Genomic DNA, 17,732 nt, shown 5'->3' on the forward strand with positions numbered 1-17,732 from the left:
TCAGGATATTGAAGATACAATAATGTTTCAGTATACATTAGCATGCCGATGAGCTCTCTGTTATGACTGATATACAATGGTAATGGCCTGAGTAGACTTCTTTGGCTTGGCATAGTTGTGGTGTCCATCATTCATCTACACAGGCTGTTTCTCTTTCAGATTGCATGCGTTGATTCACACGCATCCCCACCCTTCGTATTGACATGTTGAATCATCTTCATATTCCACACTAGAGTAACATTTTGAATCACCTTCGTCTTATATAAACATATGTAGTGCTGAAGATGGATTCAGCACATATTCTTTATGTAGTCAATATGATGGTGTGCCGTCTAAATTACTTAATACATTTGAATTAAATTTGAAATGTTGTATGGTCTGACCTGCCTCGAAACCACCTGTCATTCTTTCGCGACATTATGTAGCTTAGCTGTGAAGTTTAGGAGATGTTTTATTTACCCGTTTTTGTTCCTTCGGCTTCCATCTTTGTCCAACTTGTGTTCATATTACGAGAAGGTATTGTGTACCATATACTCTCTTTATATTGTAAAATAAATGTACTAAAGTTTTTCCGTCACAATTAGACATTAGGCTTAGTGTTCAATGTCCTGTTTGAATGTCTTTTTCAAAGTATTTAGAGTTCTTGTGGATCAAACATGTGACTTTCAGATCTCTTGTCTCATCCTGTCCTTGCTAAGCAATGCTTGCAACATAGTATGAAACAAGTATCCAACATGGAAGTTCAATATAATTGGTGTAGATTCACGGAGTAATGTTAACTTATCTATTCTTGGTGTCAATGTGTGATCTATGATGATTATAGTTATTTGTTGTATATTTAGGGTAACTCATATACAAACTAAAACCATTTCTAATAGCATTATTCCCTAGTTATTGTTTAGTTTGGATGCATGCTTAGTTAGTTGAAGACAATTTTTATTTTGACCATGTTAGGTATGTATGACCATGTTAGGTATGTATGACCATATTCTCACCATGATGTACTTCAATTTAGAGGTTTGTATGACCATATTCTCACTATGATGTACTTCAATTTAGGGATATCCTTGAAATGTTTTAATTAGAGAACAAGTCGATATTAAGACAATTGTAAATGTTCTAATTAGAGAACAAGTCGATAATAAGACAATGTTTAAAGGTTCGTTTGATTTGTAAAGTTAATGTTCAATCTTTTGTTCAAATATGTCATCATAAGTGTTTAGTGCCTCTTGCAGTGGATGTGGATTGAACACGTGACCTTCAACTCTTTAGTTTGATGTTGTGCCAACAAAGCTATCCTTTTCATGTACTAATAATTTCTATACAACATTTCAATACTAAAAAATGTATAAATTTGTATTAATGTTTCTTGAACAACTAGATATGAAGACTATTTTAACATGTATGCTTAGATTGTGCACTTGATTTGTTGAACTAATATTCAATATTCTATTTATATAATGTCTATTCAAAGTATTTAGTGTTGCTTTTCGTGAACATGGATCAAACACATGAGCTTTCGATCTTCTCTCTCAACATGGCACAACCATATATTTGACTGAGATGTACTTAGTTTAGAGTTGTGCTTGTGAGACAATGTTTGCATGTTTGTTTGATTCGGACAATTAGTGTTGAATATCGTATTCAATTATGACACATAAAAGAGTTTAGAGTCTCGTGCGATGAACGTATATCGAACACGTAACCTTCAGATCTTCAGTTTGAGGCTCTCCCAATTAAGTTATCCCCGTGACTTCTTATTAATAAGAAGTTATTTCTATGTGTTTGGTTGATTACTCAAAAATCTAAAACAATAAAGTTTAACAATTAGGTAGATATTATGATTATGTCTAAATATATGTTGAGTTTTTGTGGTTGATTTGTTGACTGTGTTCAATCATATGTTTAAATAGGTCTTTTTCAAAGTAATTAATGTCTCTTGCCATGAATGTCGAACACATGGCCTTTAGATCTTCAATATGATATTTTTACACAAACCCGCATGTGTGTGCTACTCGAACGGAACCACGGGTGCTTTGGACTAGGGAGGACGAAGGACGAGGAGAGCAAGAACATTAGGGGACTCGAAGCTTCAGAGGAGTTGAAGGCTCCCACGAGTCGAAGTCTCGGGGAAGTCGAAGTCTCCTCACAAATTGGATGCTCGGAGGAGTCAATGGATCCCATGAGTCGAAGGGGGCAATGAGTCAAATGTTGCAAGGAGTTGACCTGAGCAACGAATCGGAGGCACCTTGGAGTCAATGAGCTCCTCTTCTTTCTCCTCTCTTTGTGACATAGGGGAACAAAGATTAATGCCCAAGATAAGGATCAAAACGTAGGATTAGCACAAAACACGAGATTACAAAGGGAGTACACAATATTAAGACCAAAAGGGCTCTTTTTTTGGGTCAAATACACTATATTCAGAAAGAACCCTTTATAAAATAGGGTATAAGCAAAAGATTGGAACATTGGTAACTAAGAATTAACCACTAATACAAAACGAGAAAAATGAAAGTAAGGGAGGGTTGGAGCTTCCGATGATGGTGAGTCGAATGGGCTGCCGACCGCGACTACCCGCAATATGGCAAATACTAAATATCGAGGTCGAGGTATGACCCAAATTACACAGAAGCGGCAACTTCACAATGTTATGCCTTGACTCGAAGTAATAACACATTCACGTTCACAAGTGGAAGGATAAGGAATATTCCGCTTAATTTTGGGGCTTTTTTGGCCATTTCACAAAACACCTTGATATCAATATCACATGTTCTCAAAAACTTGATGAAAAAGTTGAAATTTTCAACATTTAGTAAAGTTGAAAAATGTCAAATTTTGGTCAAATACGTAACTTTGTGTATTTTTACGAAAAAATGACAACTAATAAGTTTCTAGATCTTAAAGAAATTAGAAGCAAAATATTTCAAAACAATCAACTTTTTTATATCATTCGAATAAATACATATCGTTGCACAAAAAATACATTTAGGAGTTATTTGCATCATTGTGATCACTCCTTTCATGAGAATCACTACTATAGCTAATATACAATTGTGACTCTTCCTCATTTTCAATTTTACCAATCAATGCATTATCTTCACCAAATGGTGTCTCCAAATTGTGTGCACTAAATCTTGTTTACCTTCAATCTAAGAAATCCTTTAGACTTGGTAATGTCTCTTTTATTATGTCTATCATTTTCTTCCTTAAACGTCCAACCTTTGCCAATTTAAAATCATACACAATGATATCCACCTCACTAATGTTAATGATAGATGTATTACAAAGCTTTAATGCATCACCATGTCCAAAACTTTACCAATCCAAAATTGGTGCCCTAGATCATGGCTATCTACATGTGTAGCTATTAATATCCGCACCTTGAGTTCTTGCAAGTTTCCTTGTCACCTGAGTTATGCTTGTGTTGTCATCCTTTGTTCCACATAAATATTTCTTTGTTGTGGATAGACCAAACTATGAAGATCAACATTAAGTGCTTGAAGTGGTGATTGAGAACCACAAGAATATTTTATAGACCATGTAAACGGCATTTGCAAGGTCCAATTACCATCGACACAATTATTAATGGTTTTTTGTTGATCAACGAAGAACATGTTCACCATAAGGTATCTTGTTGTGCAACATACTTCTTTACATTATCGATATGCTTCTTTTTCTCTTGTAAAAACAGAGATTTTAGTACAATTCGAGTTCATGTTTAAAAAAACTATTTTATTTGAAAAAAAAGAACATTTTTAAACATGAACTCGATACATTGTATCAAGTTGATGTAAAAATTAGAGTTTTCATCACAATTTGATAGAATGTATTGAATTCATGTTCAAAGTTGTTTTTTCCGAATAAAAAAGAAAGAAAGAAAACTTTGAACTTGAGTTGATGTAAAAAAACAAAGTTTTCATCACAATTCAATACAATGTATCGAGTTCATGGTTAAAGTTATTTTATTTGTTTTTTTGGGAAAAAAACTTTAAACATGAATTCAATACATTGTATCAAATTGTGATGAAAACTCTAATTTTTTCATCAACTCAAGCTCAAAGTTTTTTTAAAAAAAATAACCAAAATAAATAGAAAAAAAAAACTTTAAACATGAATTCGGTCATTGTTGTTAAATACTTAGCATAAAATATGTATTCCAAGGATTCTAACTTATAAAAAAAAAAACTTAGAACACGTATTTTATAGATAAAATACATAAAATACTTAGAATATGTGTAGAATGCTTCTAAAATACATTAAATACTTCTTTAAATGTAAAGTTTTCTTTTTTAATTTTTATTTTCAAATGATAAATACTTGTTAAATATGTAGAATACGTCAAGATTTAAAAAATGGCAGTTCTAAAATGTAGAATATGTGTAGAATACTTTAGAGTATTCTAAAACGTACTCTAAACGTAGATTACGCGTTTTTTTAACAACTATGAATTCAATACATTGTATTGAGTTGATGTTAAAAATTCAGTTTTTTACATAAACTCCATACATTGTATCGAGTTGATGTTGAAAACTCAGTTTTTTACAACAAGTCGATACAATGTATCGAGTTGTAAAAAACTGAGTTTTCAACATCAACTCGATACATTGTATCGAATGGTATTGCGAAGTCTCTGTTTTAAATGGAAACTTGATAAAAAGTATCTAGTTCGAATACTTTGTATAGAGTTGATTATTAAAATTACTATTAAAATTATTGAATTGCTGAATAAATTGTATGTTTTTACAAATAATCTCTATTTTTGTAATGAATTTCTATTTTTTCCAAGATTTTCCATTAGAAAATTGCTTGATGGGAGTGTTTTTACTGCACCATTTAGTGTTTGTTTTGCATATTGTTTAACAAAAATTCATTAGTTTTTGGGATATTTGGTAGCTAGGTGATGTCGTGACTAGAGAATAGGAGAGAGAAAGATAAGATGACAATAGAAGATAGAGACACAGAGAGAGAGAGAGAAAGAACACTAGAAATGGAAAGAGAGTTAATATTATAAGAGAGCAAGGATTACAAAGAGTAGGCTAAGGGGCTACAAACTGGTGTTGAACCGAATGAATTGTGTGACAGGAACTGGACAATCCTTATGCGCAAGACTCGGCCACAACCGAGATTCTTTTCATACACAGAAAAACAGGTAATGAAACGCGACACAAAGAAGAGAAATGGTACACAGGAGGTTTACGTGGAAAACCCCAAACTAGGGGAAAAAACCACGGCAGCCCACAGGCTGCAAACTGTCACTATGTATGAATGTACAAAACAGTGAGTTCACGGAGGCAACGACCTCGGACTCACGATCTTCGCCACAGGCGGCGGTTACAACAGAGGCAACGACCTCTTTCTCTCTCTCTGTACACTATTACGTGCTCTCTCTTCTTCTTGCACCAACAAGAAAAATGACAACAACCAACAGTTTCTAAAAGTTTGCCCTAAGTCATATTTATACTAATATGACTTTTCGGCTATTTACAAAAGTAGCCTCGATGGGCTCTCAGAAACATATTTACGAATATGTCTCTTCATCCGGTTCATACCGGGCCTGCACCATCCGGCTCTCCGTAGCCGAGTACTCCTCATCCGGTTCATACCGGGCCTGCACCATCCGGCTCTCCGTAGCCGAGTACTCCTCATCCGGTTCATGCCGGGTCTGCACCATCCGGCTCTCCGTAACCGGGTACTCCTCATCCGGTTCATACCGGGCCTGCACCATCCGGCTCTCCGTAGCCGGGTACTCCTCATACGGTTTCAGCCTCGGCCGAGTTTGTTCGTCGGCACTGTTCTTCTCCCTTCCCATCCGGAGGGACCTGTTTCCCAACATTGTGATGAATGAATAGACACCTATTTATAGTCCTTATGGAGTATTCTAGAATGTTCTAGAATATTTATAATATTTAATATAATCATGGAATATCCTAGGATGTTCTAGAATACTCTAAATATCTTGTAGTAACTAATAATACATTTATTATAACTATACATCATATATGTTATTATAATGGTTAAAGCTCTAACATATAGACCAAGATGTTTTAGGCTTGAATCCTTGTAAGACCAAAATGTATGTCTTCTTGACATTATCCCCCCTTTTCGACGACGAGTTCCACGAGTCGGAAGACAAGATTTCGGACTAGGCTTATTTCGGATATTTGTTGTGAAACGCAACAACCATTTCGGAGGCATTAGCAAGATTCTCGAGAGGTTCCCATGTTCGATCATTAGGTGTATAACCTAACCAATCAACCAAATAATACAATTTTTTGCGAACGATCTTGGAGTTGAGAATGGCAGCAACTTCATATTCGGAGCCATCCGAAACTTCGATTAGAGGTGGGGGAGATGTAAGACAACCTAGAATAGAGCTAGTTGTGTACGGCTCCAAAAGTGAAACATGGAAGACGGGGTGAAGATGCATATGAGGGGGAAGATCAAGGCGAAATTCCACATCATTGATCTTACTAGATATCATATATGGACCAAAACATTGATAATCCAATTTGTAGCAAGGCCAGGTTGTTTTAATGCGACCTTGTAAAAGCCATACTCGATCTCCCACTTGAAATGTAGTCGATGAATCACGTCGATGAGGGTCGACAACCTTCTTTTGAGTGTTTTGAGCATCACATAAATGGTGCAAAAGGATATCTTGAACTTCTTAGAGTCGGGTGAGCCGATCTTCAGCAGCGGAGTTTGTTGGGAGTTCAGGATGTTCAAGCATAGTCCAAAAAGGATGGTACCCAATGTTTGCAAAAAATGGGGAATATCCAGTAGAAGAATGTTCTAAGTTGTTGTAAGCAAATTCCGCTAAATGTAATAGATCAACCCAATCATCTTGTTGATAGTTGACAAAACAACGAAGATATTGTTCTACTGTTTGGTTGGTGTGCTCACTCTGTCAGTTAGTTTCTAGATGGTAGCCGGAAGAGAGTTTGAACATGTGTCGTCAAAATTTTGAGATGAACTGGGGACCCCGATCACTGATAATATCATCAGTAAGACCATGATGCCGAAACACCTCTCGCATGAGTAACTTGGTTGTCTCTTGGCTCGTAATGGCCTTTGCGTAGGGAAGAAAATGTGCCATCTTGGTAAAACGATCTACTACCGTGAGAATAGAATCAAAGCCCTTGGAAGGTGGTAGATCCGTAATGAAGTCCAATGAAATAGATTTACATGGACTCTAAGGGATAGGCATTGGCTGTAATAAGCCATATGGATGATGTCGAGGTTTTTTGGATCGACAACATGTATCACAACTACGAACATAATCCGTAACAAAATGGCGAAGTCATGGCCACCAATGCCTTCGAGAAATTAACGCCAAAGTCTTTTGGATGCCAAAATGTCCAACCATTGGTGTATCATGGCTTTGTTGCAAAACTTGGAGTCAAGAAGGACCATCAAGCACATATAAGAGATTTTGTCGAAAAAGTAAACCATCATGGTAATTGAATTGGTTGTAGTCTTGACGAGGATTTTGATATTGTGAACAAGAAGCACGATCTGGGATAATATGGTTCAGAATGTCTTGGGGGAATTCATCAGGCTCAATATGCTCCCGAATGGAGTCCTGAAGACTTGAATCCCCGGGTGTGTTTATAGCATGAAATGCCATTAGTTGTAGACGGTCAAGAACCAAGAGGATTTTCTTCTGACTTTCAAATGCGGCCTCTCTTGATTGAAGTTCCATATACGAACGCCCTTGGCTGACAAACTAATCTTGGGTTCTTTTGTCGAGGTTTGAACTTCTGCCGCTTGTTGTTGCAATAGAGTAGTCTCCAATTGATGCACCCATTGAGATAATTCTTCATATTGTTGTACTTTCTCAGCTCTTACTTGTTGTAGGTCTCCCAAAAATCTTTGATTTTCATACTCTAGTGCCACGAATTTGGTTGTTAGCATGTCGATCTCGGATAGAACACGCATATATTCTTGCTTGCTCACGGACTCCATAGTTATGAGAGAAAATTACTAGATTTGCTTGAATAAGGTTAAGATAAGAAGAAGAAGTTGGAGAAGAAGAAAAGAGAGATATTCGGTTCAAATTGTCGTGACTTGAGAATAGGAGAGAGAAAGATAAGATGACAATTGAAGGTAGAGAGAGAGAGAGAAAGAGAGAGAAAGAACACTAGAAATGGAAAGAGAGTTTATATTATAAGAGAGCAAGGATTACAAAGAGTAGGCCAAGGGGCTACAAACTGGTGTTGAACCAAATGAGTTATGATGAATGAATAGACACCTATTTATAGTCCTTATGGAGTATTCTAGAATGTTCTAGAATATTTATAATATTTAATATAATCATGGAATATCCTAGAATGTTCTAAAATACTCTAAATATCTTGTAATAACTAATAATACATTTATTATAACTATACATTATATATGTTATTATAATAGTTAAAGGTCTAACATATAGACGAATACGTCTTGGGCTCGAATCCTTGTAAGACCAAAATGTATGTCTTTATGACAGGTGAAAGTGTCTTGAACATCGACTCGAATTTGAGCCTTAGGTCCTTCTATATATATATTTCTCCTAAATAAATTTTAGACTTTAAACATTTGTATAAAGAGGGGTATGTAAGACTATGTAAGACTTGGCATGCAAGAATTAGTAGGCTTGATATTATAGTATGTAAGACTTGGCATGAGCATGCTTATCATGCATCACTACATATATAAAAAGGGTTGATCTTCCTTTTAACATCAAGGAGATCAACACCAGTCATGGAATAGATATTCTTACTCATTGTCATCAACTTCCCCATCTCTCTATCTCATCAACTTCCCCATCTCTCTATCTTATCAACTTCCCCATCTCTTTATCTTCCAATTGTTCATCCGTGATAGAAAGCATGTGAATAGAAACACTATTATAGCTAACATGTAGCTAAAATGACCACAACTAGTTAGTTTTTTATATAGCTAATTTTTAGTGGAAAAATCTTAATTATACATATAATTTATTATGGGGACGGAAATATTACCATTTATTGTCCACATTTTAGCTGGTTTTTATTTGAGATCACATTCTAATAATCCCTAAAATTTCCAAATATATACAAATTACATAGCTTTTTTCATAGCTAATTAGTTATGTCAATGACACAACTAATTGTTCCCATTCCCATGCTTTCACACAATTATAGTCAAGTAAATTCGTTTGAATAATCAAGGCTCACCTTTAGAATCTACTCAACGTAAGGAAGCCATGTATAGTTAGAGAGCAAAGAAATATTGGTTCAACAACGATATACCAAGATAGTGATAGTAAGAAACCAAGAGAAGTTAAAGATATTCTTGATTTTCCTACATCATTTCTTGCACATCTTGAAAGAGCGCGGAAAGAAAAGGATTGACGTTTAGTGAAGGCATATGGTGTAGACGATGGTGGCACTTTTACGAAATTTAGCCACACAAAAAATATCACCCGGGATTTATACTATAATGTCTATTGTGGTGATGTGGCTACGATGATACACATATTGCTAACGAAGGAATACATATTATTGATTGTTGACATACCATATGGATTTTGTATGCGGCTCGGGTAAATTATTATAACTTTGTTTGCTATGCCTTTAAAAATCAATATAGTTATGTTTAGCTAAAACAATCTTCAACACAAAAATCAAGAGTTTGATTCTCAACAAGTTTGTATGGATCCATGGTAAATTAGTAGAAGTCAACATTCATTTTAATCATGTTATCTCCCATGTGCATGTTTTGATTGGGATCTCGTTTAGTTTCAAGACAACGTGTTGATGGGAAAACAAGCCGATAATAAGACAATATTTACACGTATGTCGACCTTTCGCACTTGATTCGTAGAATATTAATGTTGAATATTGTGTTGAAGTGCTTTACTTCAAAGTGTTTAGTGTCTCTTATGGTGAATTTGGATTGAATACATGACCTTTAGATATTGACGCTCTCCTAATTGAAGTATCCCCACAATGTGTTATTTATAACTATATTTCTACGAATTGTGGTTATGTACATACACTAATAAAGTGCATAAAACAAGTTGATATTAAGACTATGTTTACATGTATGTTAAGTTTATGCACTTGATTTGTTGAATTAGTGTTCAATATTATGTTTATATTATGTTACTTCAAAGTATTTAGTGTCTGTTGTAGTAAATGAGGCCTTCATACGTTCAATTTGAAGCTCTCCCAACTCGACTGCAATGTACATACTAGTAAATGTGGTGATTTTAATACTATGTTCGTATGTATTTTGTTTGGGTACTTAAAACCTAGAATAATGTTTTAATAGTGTTATTGCGAGCATAAAACGATAGTTATTATTTAGGTTTGGATGCCACGAGATTAAATGTCAGAACAACCCCACTTCAATCCATCTTCACCATGAAATAGATGTTCTCGTGTCTTGAAATGAAGTGAAATTATTACCTAATTATTATTCCATTTCCATTCATGGTCAATTAGTTGAAGTTCCTTTCCTTTAAATCATATAAGACTATCCTTACATGTATGTTAACCTTGTGGACTTCATTTGTAGAATTAGTGTTTAATATTATGTCCAAATATATCACTTCAATATATTCAATGTCTCTTGCACAGAACCTCGATGGAAGACATGACCATTAGATCGTACGTGTCATGCTCTCCCAAATAAGGTATCCCCACAAAGATTTGATTCTAATATGTAAATCATCGATGTAACTCATACACAAACTAAAATCATATGTATTGGTTATAAATGTAGAAAGACGACCACTATGTTCGTTTTTTTTTTCAAAACTCAATTCACCACAAGAGCCGACTCATACTAGGCAACATTGAAGGCCATCGCCTTAGATATAGGTAACTTCTTACATTAAGTTAGGCCGCAAGGCATTGTAAGTAGGCTGATCTTCTTTTACTTGATCGGAGGTAGACTCCCCGATGTGTGTATAAGTCTCCTTGTAGACTCTATATGTAATAATCCTTCCTAACTAATGGGAAAGTAGCTTCATTTTGGAAAAAAATAAAATAAAATAAATCATATGTATTGGTTATAAATGTAGAAAGACGACCACTATGTTCGTTTTTTTTTTCAAAACTCAATTCACCATAGTTATGGTCTAGTTTTGGAACATTCAGGTTGTGAAGAAAGCCTCTTGAATCCATCTTCACCATGAAATAAACGTTGTTGTGAAGAAAACCGTCCACAAGCGGAATCGGTGCACTGGAGCGTAGGAACTGGCTCTTCATGCACGTGCGTCTTATGTAGTACATAAGAGAGAATTAGGTACATAGAAGATCCTAGGTAGGTAGATTCGGTAGGTAGGAAGTTAATGGGAAACGACTCCTTTCTTGCCTATAAAAGGAGGGAGACGAGGAGGGGGGAAGGATCGCGCGGAGAGAGGACGAAGTGCTGTCGGGTTGTGGACCGAAGGCTTCTCTCTCTTCCATACTCCGTAGCTTCTTTCTGTGTAGGGTTTCAGGGAGGCTCGCGCTGCTCTGAGGAATGCCCGAGTGCTTCCGGCAGCACCTCCCACCTACTCCTTTCTTTCTGAGCGTTTACGAACAGGCATTGGCATCTGTTCGCCGGCCTTTTCGGTTGTAACCGCCTTCGTGCTTCTTGTTGTTTGTCTCTGTTAATATATACATACATACCTTCGTGTCTCTCTGTGTCGGTTTCCCGCTCGCGTCTTTGTGTCGAAGGGCCGTGTCCCTATGGATCTACGCTCGCACGTGGTGGGTCCCTTCCCTTCTCCTTTGTCTCTTGCTCTTCGGTACAAGACCCCCGAGGCCCCACCTCATTCCACGCATCCGCGAGGAATACCTCGACATCTTGGTGAACCCGACGTGAAAGAGGCGGCAGAAGAGCAGAAGATGAGGGGGTCGGATCTTGCAGAGGCCATGGCTTCGGCCGTGGATCGGATATTCAGCGCACACGAGGGCACCGGCGCCCTCGACAGAGCCATTGAGGCGGTCGTCGGTACGATCGGCCGGTTCAGCGGAAAGGATGCCACGAAGTATTTGGTGTCCTATGGGGCAGAAATGCTGATGCGGGACATTCCGGAAGAGAGGCGTCTTGCCGGATTCCCTCGAGTGGCGATACCGAGCATCCATGCGGAGGTGCTCGAGGTACGGGCGGAGAGCCGTACCTGGGAGGAGTTCGAAGGCCGACTCCTAGAAAAATACGGGCTGGACGACGCGCTCCGGCTTTCGAAACGGGACTTCATGGAATGGGTGGAGCCCCCGGCAAGGGAAGAAACGCGTCGGCACTCCTCCGGGAGTTTGAAGAATGCTTTGCGCACCTTTCGGCGCTTGACCGAACCATTCTGGATACGAGCCGGGTCCTACTGTTCGTCAAGTCGGTGGACGAGCGGGACCGGGATCAAGTCGGCTCCTTGCTGGAAACCGAAGACGGGCTGACGACTGACTGGGCTGCGGTTAAGAGAGTCTGTGGCCGTTTCGACAAACGGCGAGAATGGGCTGATAACGGGGTGGCCGGTGCGGGCTCTGTCACAGCAAGGAGGCTTGAACCGGCACCGCAAGGGCGAAGGGCAGAAGCCCGGGAGTGGCTCGAAACCGGGTCGGCTCCGGCCGGCATGGTCAATGACTCGTCCGGAGGAGCAGCGCTGGAGGAGTTGACGCGGGCGATAAAGGATCTCCAGATCGCCCAGACTCGAAGGGAAGGCGGCGAACCGGCTCGTGACCGACGACCGGTAGCAGGGAACAGGTGCATGTGGTGCGACGAGGTTGGCCACATTCGGAAGGACTACGGCGATTTCGTAGAGGCGTTGAGGAACCGGGTGGTGTACCTATGGGAAGGCCGGGTGCACGCCGGCGATACCAGAAGGGCCCTAAATCGGAACGACGGGCGAGGAGGTATGAAGAGACTGATGGAAGAGGCAGCGGCCTGACACGTGGAGGCCATCCACTACTCGGCGTCGGCCGGTATTCGGGTCGGGGGCAGCAAGGCCTGAAAGGAGAGCAAAGACGGATTCTGGTCGGCAATGCTGGAAGGCCTCGCCGGCGCACGACTGAGGAAAGATGAAGCGGACCGCGCTGAGAGACGGGTCCGGGAAATAACCGGGTGGAGCGACCCGGTCGAGGAGAAGACGGGCTTCGTAGAAGCCGCCTACCGGAACTACGAGGCTCTGGTAGAAGACAAATGAGTGGGGAAAGCCGGAGCGGCCGGGCCCTCACAATGATACGAGACCCGATTCGGGCAGTGACGGAACGATGCCGGTGGGTCCAGCGCGCAAGATAACTCCAGGAAGGGCGGATACCGACTAGGGACGGAAATAGAAAGGACCACGGACCTACGAAAGGTCCTAGAAGAACGGATCCTCGACAACAAAGTGGAGCTGTCATTGCGGGAGGTGCTAGGGATCGCTAAGAAGGAGTTCCACGACTCCATTGTGGACTTGGTGAAGCTGAAGAGGCTGTCGACGGAGACGGAACCGGAAAGACCGGTGGAGGTGCGGACAACGCACATCGACGACTTGGCACTGGAAGATGAGTGGGCGGAGAGCCACTATTCGAGGCCACACTGGGCCTGAGCGACCACGGAGACCCCGGTAAAGATCGGAGATGTTCAGGAACCGGTGGTAGCATTGGTGGACCACGGTTCGGAAATAAACCTAATGTCCATGGACTTCTATAAGAAGGGAAAGTGGCCGATCAACACCAAGCACGGGTGGAAGATACGAGCGGCGACGCGCGCCACCGAGGAACTGCACGGGGCCTGCCCGAACGTGCGAGTCAAGATCGGCGACGTCGAGATTGACCAGCACTTCTTCGTACAGGAGACGTCCTCGCCCCCGCTCATATTAGGGGAACCATACATCACGGTGGCGCGAATGGAGACCAAGGTGCTGGACAACGGTTCGGCCTACGCGAGGGTCAAAAGCCAGGACGGGCGCCATTCGGTCCAATTTCTGACGGTGCGGCCGAACCACGAGCGAAACCGCGAATTCCTCGGTGGCGAGAACCGGGAGGATTTTTAGAGAGGGCTGCCAAGGCGTGGGGTCGAGGCAGTCCGGACACTCGGGAAAGACCCCACAGCTGTACGATAGAACCGAAACCGAAGAAACCCTGTACGATAAGTAAAAATTTTTGCTTCTCCAACAACGGAGGGTGTATGATAGTCGACATTGTTGGCCGAGAAAAGGGAAGGGCGGAGGAGCGACTTCGAGCGTGCGGAGTTCTCGGCCTGGACGAGGAAATCAGTGGAGCCCGGGCCCGGACGAGGAAATCAGTCATCGCGAACTTCAATCAAGGGCTCGGGTCGGATCGGACGACCCGGGTTAGCACGAAGTACAAGATGGTGGACCGGAAGGTAAGGCCAGTCGCGGCACCCTTACCGGAGGGCAGCGAGTCCCGAATCAGAGGGGTTGCGTCGGACCCCAGTTTACGAGATCCGGTCTGCATAGGACACACCTTCACCGACGGGACGCTCCGGGAGCTCAAAATCGGTGGGGGCGGGTTCCTACTACCGGCGGAGGAAGACCGGTTTCGGAGAATGCTCGAAAGGCACGGGAAAGCCTTCGCATTCTCACCGGAAGAGATCGGGTGCGTAGACCCGACAATCGTGGAGCCGATGGTGATATTCACGGTACCGCATGTGCCGTGGAATCTCAAGCCGATTCCAGTACCGAAAGCTCACATCCCGAAGTTGATGGAGCTATTGAGGCAGAAAGTCGATATGGGCATTCTCGAACCGTCGAGTGCCCCATACTCGAACCGATGGTTTACCGTACCAAAGAAAAACAGAACATTGCGCTTCATTCAAGACCTGCAGCCGGTCAACAGAGTGACCATTCGGAACGCAGGAATCGGACCGACCATAGACGAGTTCGCGGAGGCCTTCGCCGGAAGGTCGATTTACTCGGTCAGTGATCTGTACTCGGGGTACGACCAGTTCCAGCTAGCCGTGGAGAGCAGAGACATTACGACGATGCGAACTCCCCTTGGCCTAGTGTGAATGTGTACCCTGCCACAAGGAGGGACCAACTCGGTGGCCCACATGGTGAATGCAATGAACAAAGTACTAAGGGATTGCATCCCGGACATCACCATGTTGTTTCTAGACGATATCCCGATAAAGGGGTGCCCAGTGGAAGAGAAAGACGAGACACTCGGGCCGGACGGATGCCGGCGATTCGTGGCAACACATATCGACGACTGCGAAAGGGTGCTACAAAGGCTAGAGGGTGCGAGGCTCACCTTCTCCGGGGAGAAATCGGCCTTCGGGCAATCAGAAATCCTGGTGGTCAGACACCTATGTGGACCATATGGCCGGAAGCCGTCTCCGGCAAAGGTAGAAGCCATCTCCACGATGAAGACCGACTGTAGCTCGGTTACGGAAGTTCGGAGGTTCCTGGGGGCGTGCGCATTCTACCACATATGGATCCCGCATTACGCCCACGTTGCGGAGCCGCTATACGGGTTGCTGAAGAAAGGGCGAAAATTCGAGTGGCGAGACGAGCACACGGAGTCGGTCCGGAAGCTGAAGGAAGCTCTTGCGGCAGCACCGGCGCTCCGGAAGGCTGTCTACGAGAAGGGTACCCCGGTATACGTAACGGTGGATACGAGTCCGACCGGTATCGGATGGGTCATCAACCATGAAGACGAGGACGGCATTCAGTTCCCGATCCGATTCGGCGCGAAGGTCCTCAATGAGCGACAACGAGGGTATGCCCAGGTTAAACGCGAACTCTGGGGTATCGTTTCGGTAGTAAAGGCCGACAAAGACTACCTGATCGGGACAGAAGTGATTATCGAGACGGATTGCCTCCCAATTCTCGGCATGGTTTCCGGATGCGCGACACCGGACCTGGCGATGCTCAAGTGGATAACATACATCAAGTCCCTGGACCCAGAAATATGACACATTTCCGGAAAGGACGAAGAAGTCGGCGTGGACTTCTTCGAGGCAGCGTACGTGACGATCGATGGGACGAGCACTCCGGCGCTTAACGGCTTCGACGAGAGCAAGTACGACGGTGAGTGGCTCCAGATCGGTGGTTTCTTGAGGACAATGACGCCGGATGCATCGTGGACGAGGGACGAGGCCAACCGGATCCGGAAGAAAGCATACCGATTCTTTCTCCGGGACGAATACTTATGGAAGCACCCGAAGAAGAGGAACGACGTCCCGCTCCGGGTGGTGGCGATGAAGGAAGAACAGGAGGAGCTGCTGACGGCCTACCACGACAACCCTTGGGCTGGACACCGTGGAACGTGGGCCACGTTCGAGAAGATAAAGGGGAAGTACTGGTGGCCGGGACTGTATCGGGACGTGCATCGGTTCGTGACAACTTGCGAGAGCTGTCAGATGCACTCCATAGTCCGACATCGGGATGAGCTTCACCCTACGTACCCTCCGACCATCCACTTCAAATGGATGGTAGATCTGGTGACGATGCCAATGGGAGTAGGACAGATGCGGTACCTGGTCCTGGCTCGGGAAGGTCTGACGAACCAGGTGGAAGGCCAAGCCCTTTAGAACAAAACGACCGCGGCCGTATGTCGGTTCCTGATCGAGGACGTGATATACCGGTACGGGTGCGTCGGGAAGATCGTGGCTGATCGCGGGGAGTTGGACGCCGAAGAGGCCGAGGAGCTGTTCGACCGGCTAGGAGTCAAGCTCTCGCTTACCACTGCGTACAATCCGGAGGCGAATGGGAAGGTGGAGCACGGACACGGACCGATCGTCAAGGCGTTAGTACGGGCATGCGGAGGTCAAGTCGGGAACTGGCCGCGACTGTTGCCTTACGCGTTGTGGGCGGACCGAACTACGCACAGTTCGGTAACCGGATTCATGCCGGCAGAGCTCATGTTTGGGCAGAAGCCGATCATGCCGATGGAACGTACGATCTCCTCATGGGCAACCGTGGACTGGAAAGACGAGATGAGCCGGGAGGAACTGTTGGCGGCGCGCATACGACAGCTCGAGCGAAGACTGGAGGACGTGGAACAGGCTGCGGGAAAGCTTCGGGTGGCAAGGACGAGGAACAAAGCCCAGTTCGACCGAACGCACCGGCTCCAACCAAAGAAGATCGAGGAAGGCGACTGGGTGCTAGTCTACGACAGCAGCCTCGACAACCAGCACCGAGCGACACGGAAGTTCGCAAGGAGGTGGTTCGGGCCTTATGTGGTACAAAGCGCCAACGACAACGGGACGTACCATCTGGCGGAGCTCGACGGCACGAGAATGGCGATACCGGTAGCTGGGAAGCGGATCAAAGCGTTCAAGAAGCGTCACGACAACGAGCCGGATCCGGTTAACCTGGACCACGACGACGAACGATCCGAAACCGAAGAAGAACCGACGGGCGGGGAATGAAGGCTGGACCGGTTTTCTCCGTCCCAACTCAATTTGGCGCATGCCGGTGGATGCACGGTTAGGTGGGGGCGGATGTCGTGAAGAAAACCGTCCACAAGCGGAATCGGTGCACCGGAGCGTAGGAATCGGCTCTTCATGCACGTGCGTCTTATGTAGTACATAAGAGAGAATTAGGTACATAGAAGATCCTAGGTAGGTAGATTCGGTAGGTAGGAAGTTAATGGGAAACGGCTCCTTTCTTGCCTATAAAAGGAGGGAGACGAGGAGGGGGGAAGGATCATGCGGAGAGAGGACGAAGTGCTGTCGGGTTGTGGACCAAAGGCTTCTCTCTCTTCCATACTCCGTAGCTTCTTTCTGTTCAGGGTTTCGGGGAGGCTCACGCTGCTCTGAGGAATGCCCGAGTG

Source organism: Azolla caroliniana, unplaced genomic scaffold (genome assembly GCF_043228905.1).
Source record: "Azolla caroliniana isolate FFs.n. ecotype wild unplaced genomic scaffold, voAzoCaro1.0.p SCAF_10, whole genome shotgun sequence".
NCBI classification, from domain to species: domain Eukaryota; kingdom Viridiplantae; phylum Streptophyta; class Polypodiopsida; order Salviniales; family Salviniaceae; genus Azolla; species Azolla caroliniana.